Source organism: Lolium rigidum, chromosome 2, assembly GCF_022539505.1.
Source record: "Lolium rigidum isolate FL_2022 chromosome 2, APGP_CSIRO_Lrig_0.1, whole genome shotgun sequence".
Taxonomy (NCBI): Eukaryota; Viridiplantae; Streptophyta; class Magnoliopsida; order Poales; family Poaceae; genus Lolium; species Lolium rigidum.
The window spans coordinates 281102951-281111505 of record NC_061509.1 but is presented as its reverse complement, the minus strand read 5'-3'; positions in this window follow the sequence as shown (position 1 = coordinate 281111505).

Genomic DNA, 8555 nt, shown 5'->3' with positions numbered 1-8555 from the left:
AGTCTTCTTATGTCATATAGTAAGAATTGAAGTTGATAAACAAGGTCTAGACATATTCAAACCAGACAAATCGTGTATCTACACCTAACCCTAAACTATATCTAATGAAGTCAAGCATGATGAGAAATGGTTTTGGGTTTCAAACATGGAAATTTCAAAAACCTCCCAAAAGCTTCATTTTAGAGTGACTAAGAAGGATCCAGGCTTACCTTTTCATTTTCATGTTTTAAACTTGTTTAAATCTTGGTCAAACCTAGGATTTGGCCAAGATTCAAGTTGATAAACATGGTCTAGACATATTCAAACTAGAAAATCATGTATCTACCCCTGGCCCTAACCCTAAACTCTGTCTTATGAAGTCAAACATGAAGAGAAGTGGTTTTGGGTTTCAAACATGGAAATTTCGAAAACCTCCCAAAAACTTCATCTTAGAGTGACTAAGAAGGATCCATGATTACCTTTTCATTTTAATGTTTTAAACTTGTTTAAATCTTGGTCAAACCCTAGGATTTGGCCAAGATTCAAATGGGCATAAACATTCAGAAAGAACAAAAAATGAAAAACCAATGCACATGCATAGTCTTCTTAGGTCATATAGTAAGCATTCAAGTTGATAAACAAGCATGTCTAGACATATTCAAACCCGACAAATCATGTATCTACCCCATAACCCTAAACTCATCTGTCTTATGAAGTCAACCATGAAGAGAAGTGGTTTTGGGTTTCAAACATTGAGATTTCAAGAACCCCCAAAAGCTTCATTTTAGAATGACTAAGAAGGATCCATGCTTACCTTTTCACTTTCATGTTTTAAACTTGTTTAAATCTTGGTCAAACCTAGGATTTGACCAAGATTCAAATGGGCATATATAAACATTCAGAAAAAACAAAAACCAAAAACCAAAGCACATATATATATAGCCTTCTTATGTCATATATATATATAGTAAGCATTCAAGTTGATGAACAAGGTCTAGACATATTCAAAACAGAAAAGGCATGTATCTACCCCTAACCCTTAACTTTGTCTTATGAAGTCAAGCATGAAGAGAAGTGGTTTCGGGTTTCAAACATGGAAATTTCTAAAACTTCCCAAAAGCTTAATTTTAGAGTGACTAGGAAGGATCCAGGCTTACCTTTTCATTTTCATGTTTTAAGTTTGTTTAAATCCTAGTCAAACCTAGGATTTGACCAAGATTCAAATGAGCATAAAAATTCAGAAAAAATCAAAAAAAATGAAAACCCAAAGCACATAGCCTTCTTACGTCATATATATAGTAATTAAGCATTCAAGTTGATAAACAAGGTCTAGACATATTCAAAACATACAAATCATGTACTCCGTATCTACCCCCAACCCTAAACTATGTTTTTGGGGGATTTCTTTGACGAAGTTATAACACCCCCACATTTCACATTGGAATTACTTTCAGTAAATCAGCATAAAGTCGTTTAAATGTGCGAAACTATCTTGAAAGTACTAAAACCGTAAAAGTTGGGAATTGGCACTAAAATATGGCGTAATTTATCTAAAAAATGTAGAGTTGCCAGTTTGACCCGTATCTTATATGTACACCATTCACAAAATAAACATATTTTGTCATCTAGAAAATGAAAAAAATATTTTTTATACCGAAAAGTTGAAAAGTCTAGTCATTAACATTGTTGGGAATGGCAAGATGCACCACCATGCCCAATTTGGGCACATTGTAACAAACTGTGCCACAAATATGGCCATAACTATATCATTTGGCTTGCAAACCATGAATCTTCATACACGATAGTCCGCTTTGTGAAGACATTTTGTTTTTCACTACCCTATCACATGTTTCTTATTTTCCCTGTCAACTAACACATACAAGCACACTCCATGCAGAAGGGTTTCATTTTTCAGGTTTTCTTCAGTTTCATTTATTTATTTCAAAACCAGGTCAAAATGTTTTACATGATTATCCTGCAAAGGGGTTGAATATTTCAGTACTATCACTTGGTTTCTATATATAGTAAGTAATATGTATATAAAAATTATTTATGGGGACTTGTAGGACCAAGTTATAACATATCTACAATTCAAATTTGAATTACTTTCAATAAATCAGCATAAAGTCATTTAAATGTGCGAAACTAGCTAGAAAGCACTAAAAACCGTAAATTTGGGATTTGTCATTAAAATATGGCGTAATTTATTTAAAAAATGTAGATGCGCCATTTTGACCCATATCTTTTCTACCCCATGCACAAAAAAACATATTTTATCATCTAGAAAATGAAAAACGATTTTTTATACCGAAAACTTGAAAAGTCTAGTCATCAACATTGTTAGAAATGGCAAGATGCACCACCATGCCCAATTAGGGAACACTATAACAAACAATGTTGTCCAGGGATAATCAAACTTGGTAATATGAACTATGAGATTGAACAAAACGTTATATTTGGTTTACCCTTTGAACCTCCTAACTTACCACAACATTGACTTCTTATTTTTATTTACAAATAGATATTTTAATATCCCATTGTTGTGCAATAATATATGTTTTTTATTATCTCAAATCAATTAGCATTTGATTTTAAAAAACTACCATAATAATTCATGAGAAAGCGTTGAACAAGTTTCAGAATGTAATTTTAGACTTGATAGTTGATATGACCAATAATAGACTTAAATTAAATTGGATTTCAAAGTTCAGATTTTATAAGCGAATATAGTTTCATGTTGCAGACTATGTATTAGCTTGAGGGGCACCCCTAGAATAAAGTAGGTCGGTCACTTACGTGTGGTCCCATGCGTGTAGGTCCCACACATCAGTGAGCACAAGTCACGTGCGGTAGGTAGGCAAACTCCCAGCAATCTTCTTTGTTAAGTAAAGACGCGTCGTCAAGACTCTCTCTCTCTCTCTCTCTCTCCCTTTTGTCGCTGAAAAAAAATGAATATTAGACGGGCGCGTAGCCTGCACTGCAGGTCTACATAACTGAAACCCTGTGTGCCAGTCAACATCACTCACCGAAAAAAGTGAAGCATTTCTTTTCACCATAAATAACAGCGGCCCCGTGAGGCACTGCTCTCCCTTTCTCTTTCTCCTTCCGTGTGATCCCTCTTCCACCTTTTATCCTTTGCACGATCGAAACTCCACTTATTGTTGTCATTGTTGCACAAAACACTCACTTAACCTGTTCTTTTGCACATATCACCAACTCATGTATTTGTTGCACAAAGGTCTAAATCTGTCGCTAAGCTACTTTACTCTAAATCTGATGACCGGGACCTAGAAGGTAGTGATATCCATTGTCATTGTGTAGTGTGTTTTTTAGAACTCTAAAAGAATATGAAAATATTTTAGCAATTGAAATAATATAAATTAACTAATATGGGATCGATAGTCATGAAATATATTTTCTACTATCCGGCCAATATCAAGTGTCATGAAATATATTCATTGTAAACTTAGTGATAATCACTCGAGTTTGATATGAATGGCCTAGCTAGCTATGGGCATCTCCCACTATATATGTTGTCCACACGACCAAGCAACAAGCATCCATGAGGAAAGTTTCTTATGGGTGACTTTCATCTCTGCCGCAAAACACGCGCCGAAATTGTTGGCGCGTCCCATTTTCAAGCTACCCCAAAACCTGCGGTTTGCCCGTCGGCCTATAAACATCGGTCCACAGAGGATATTTCCCTGTAGAGCACAATTCGAACACCACATCTTTCTCATGCTTCTACCAGGCACACTCCCACGACGATGGTCGTGCCCCACCGCCCCTCCTCACCATCACTGCCTTCTCACCGGCCACCGTAGTGACCGACCACGTTTTACCGGCTCCCTTGCTGCCTAGCAAGCCGGATTAGCTTCCTCGACGCCGACGTTCACCGCGCCATATCTCCTCCGGATCTGCTTCCCCGACTCTGTAGTCCACCTCACCGGAGATCGAGATGGGCAAAAACGCGGCCCCAAAGTCGACCACCCCCAACCAAAGAGTAAATCCGCCCGGGCCTCAGACGAAGGTTGATGAATACTTTACATGTCCGCTTTTGTTATATGCATTTGATTTCTTACACTAGTTTTCGTTGCTTTCTTGCAATGCATTCTTGCTGATATTAGATCAGTGTAGATAGTTGTTTGCCGCGTAGCTATATGAGATCTTAACCTTACATCTGCTGATCGAGAGGAAGATCGAGGTTATGTCCGCTTTCGTTATGCATTTCTTTTCCGAGAATCACTTCTGTGTGATATGTTTTGGGGGTTTGAAGTATGCATTTTACAAAGGTTATGATAGCAGTCAAGCTAGCAGAGCAATTTGTTGATAGTATTAAACTGCCTGTATTTTTTTATCTCGGAACTCTGCTGATCGTAACCTTACATCTGCTGATGGAGAGGCAGAGCTTATGTCCGCTTTCGTTACGCATTTCTTTTCCAAATATCACTTCTGTGCGGTACTTTTTTGGGGTTTGAAGTATACTACATTACTACCTCCACCCCAAACCTGAAGGCTTATTTATAAAAGTCAAACCAAGTAAAGTTTGACCAAACTTTCAGAACAATCTATCAAGAAATATAATATTTTGTAGATACCGTACGAAAATATATTCGTTATCTATTTAATGATATTAAATTTGTATTTTGCATGTTAATGATTTTTGATAAAAACTTCGGGATGGTGGTAGTACGTATTACAAAGGTTATGATAGCAGTCAAGCTAGGAGAGCAATTTATTGATAGTATTAAACTGCCTGTATTTTTTTCTATTTGCAACTCTGTGTGCGCCATGTGGAATTGCATGCTCTAGCCAGTTCATCCAATGAGGTTTTATCACTTAACACCAGAAGTTCAGGATTTTTTTTTATCACAGAACCACAACCCTAGAAATTTGTATCACAAAACACTAACATTTGGGGTAATTGTTTCGCAGAATACATGATCTCTGTTTGATAGCCCATTAGTGACCTCCGGCCACCGTCAGTTTAAGAGTGACCGCAGGAGAAAGACAATTAGACTTTATTTTGTGGTATTTGCTTGTTAAACGCAAATACAAAGCTGTTTGTCAACACTAGTTGTTAAATCTTATGTCCAGACAGTTCAAAATAAAATCTTATGTCCAGGGTAGTTGTATTGGTAAACATTATCAAAACCTTATGCTGGTACAGAATATATTACCCAAATCTCATGTTCTTGTGTGGTTATAATTTCTTGTGGATATTTGTCATATGGTAATTCATTTGTGTGTAGCATATGTAACAAGTGTGACTCATATTCTCATTTCCACGAGTGTCTACAAAATTTCACACCAAAATTCATTTGTTTGTAGCAAACATGCTCACGTACTGTAAATTGGTGTCACGCTGTAGGGTCATGCTCTTGTCAAGCCGACTAATGACAAATAATGTGTTATGTGAAATAATTTCCCCAAATGTTGGTGTTTTGTGATTAAAAATCCCCAACTTGTGGTGCTAAGTGATAAAACCACTCATTCAATAGACCGAGCCTTAGGCATGTATCATTAGATATTTTTTTAGGAAGGCTGCAAATATTTATTTTGAATACTGCGTTGCTACTTGCTAGGATTTGAACTCAGGACCTTGTAGGTCTGATACCATTTCGAATTGCATGCTCTAGCAAGTTCATCCAATAGATCGATCTGTTGGAACTTGGAAGACCCTAGGCAATTATATTAAGCACACGCCATTCCATATGGTTAACCATTGGCATGAAAATGACACTTATATGTGTTTGAGTCTATATGTGGATTGCTTAGCCCTTTCCATCAGTTCGGACTTTTGGTTGCGTTGGCTACTCGCATGAAGCTTGACATCATACTTATCCTAAAAATTGTTGCTTGCTGCCCTTTGTTGCCCAACATAAATTATTTTTGAGCCATAATTTGTTTGCCCTTTCCATCAGTCCGGACTTCCGGTTGCGTTGGCTAGTGCATGAAGCTTGACAATATGAACATCAATTATTTTTGAGCCATAGTTTGTTTGTCATTACACCTTTTGAGCAGTCTCATTGCTACTATTAATTTGTTCTTATATGCACAGTTCCATGATAAATCTCATCTGCATTTCTCGCCAATGCATGTTAGGTCTTCCACTCGAGAATGAGTACGAAGAGCAACGGAGACAAACTATTCTGCATAATAGCCGAGTTGCAGCCTCGTTGGGCCTAACACTACATCCTTCTACAAGGTCTAGTGCAAAAACGCCACCCACCTCCCTCACAAAGGATACGGAACATTCCTCTGATTCAGAATTTGATCCTGCTGATTGTGATGGCGAGCTGACTCAGGAAGATGCCCTGGTCGACTATCGTCTGCAACACAACAAGGTGAGTTTTCTCTGTCTTGTGATCGAATTATTTGTCCCTACTTCCATTTGTTGTATCCCAGTCCTACCAAATATGTTACCCATGCCATGTTCAATCTCATTACTACAATTTTTCCTGCTTAGTTAACGCCTCATATATGTTTTGGCATATGTTGCCTTACTGTTTTTCCATTCCATCTGCATATCATCATCATATAATATTGTACATTGAAATATCATTTATGTGTGACAGGCATCTGCAGATTCGGGCAAGAACTTTTCAAGAACGAATAGGAGGAAGAACACTCAACAGGAACCTCAGGCTGATACCGGAGGATGGGTGACAGTGCGTAATAAAAAAAGAGTTAAGCCTGATGCTCGTGCTGCTCCTCCTATTACAAGGTCTAACAAGAGACTGACACGAGGTGGCGAACATGCCAAGAATGATAACAGTAAAAGGTCTCGTAAAAACCACAAACCATCGAATCAGACAGAAGTAGCCCCAGCATGTACCAGCCCACACATTCCACAACCACCAGTTGCCAATACTGATTCTCAGCAACAATTGCCAACAGAACCAGTTTCCACAGCAAATTCTAGCCAAGAATTGGCACCATCAGGAGTGGTGGTAGGTAATAATGGCCAAGGACACATGATGCTAGTCCCAGATGATACAGCCTCAAATGTCCAAACAGTGCTGCCACAACACCAGCAAACTGGTGATGATCTCCCTCCGACCCTTAGTCCTGCGAAAGACAACTCCTCTCCCGATGATGAGACCCACGCCAAAAAAGGTAATACTTTTTTCAAGACTTGTAGTTTAATGCTCCCTTATGTATCTATATACCATGATAGCTTGATGTAATGCTTAACTTGGTAGGTTCGCCACGATCAATAAAAACGAGGGGGCCAACGGTAGGAAAAAAACTTGCAGCTAAGATTTCCGGAATGGGTTCAAGATTTCTGTTACCCTCCAAAACCCCCCGACGGGCTTTGGTTAAGCAACACGAAGAGCCGGGAAGCTCCCAGGGCCGCTTAGTGGATCCCTGGCACCTCGCGTCGTCCCGCAAATCTTCTGGCAAAACGTCCTGGCGGTTGCTAGGGCGTGCCACCTGACCTAGACCCGGTCAGGAAGGTGTTAGTGCTTCGATTGTTCCTGCATGGTAGACACGTGCACATTAAATACGAGCCCTATCGGCTCTCAGGTTTCCCTATGGATCGGCTCAAGGAGCCGATCGCCCCATGCTTCACGTTGGATTTACAATGGCATGGGGATCCTGCTTGGTCAGGACAAAGTTAAAGCGATCCACGACAGCTTAGGGTTTTCACCGCATAATCGGAACGTCCTAAGTGCGATCGGGCCTAGCAGCCTACGAGAGACGATGCAAACTACCCCTGCGAGAGGCCTAAAAACCAACATAACGTTGATCCCCGGAACATCCCTCGCAGGGACGGTAAGCAGCATCTAACGCACCACCGGATCATCCGACCCTAGCATAAGGCCTAACTATGCAGATATTAAACTAATCCTTGCGTAGCAAGGAGCAACTATAACGGATCGGATCTACTAAGTAAGAACAAGCAAGATGCTGCCCTTACGTCTAGATCGACGTAAGGGCAGCTAGGTGTCTAGGGACGGCATCGCCACGCGGATATGCACGCGAAAGCATCGATGCAGGACCCTAAACACCTAAGGATAAATAGTACTCGCTCGCCATCAACAAGGCTTCGAAGCACGAGCAGTACAAGGTTGACGAATAAACTTACGCTGCCTAGATCGCTAGATGCGATCTAGGCAAGCATGGTGCTTACCCGGGAGAAACCCTCGAAGAGAAGGGGTGGCGATGCGCCGTATTTTGTGTTTGTTTGAACGATGATTGTCCTCCTTTCTCGATAACCCTAGATACATATTTATAGTCCAAGGGACTTTCTAATTGGGGCGTGCACCTAACCGTGCACGGGCCAGACTCTATCTCTTTAACCTAAATTACAATGAGATCTAATATGTTACAGATACACGGGCAAATTGGCCCAAACTCTCAGCGCAAAGCCGCTTCGAAGATGCTCCATGTGTACGTCCTTCAAGCCCATCTTCACTTACGGCCCACCTCCTGATTTGGCCAAAATCGGGTGGTAACACATGCCCCCCTGGTTTTGATAATGATAATTGCAAAACCATCTGTCTCCTTTGAAGGGTCACGTCGTGGCAGAACCGTCGCAGTTTTCTTCATAATGTCGTCTTGCCTCCTCA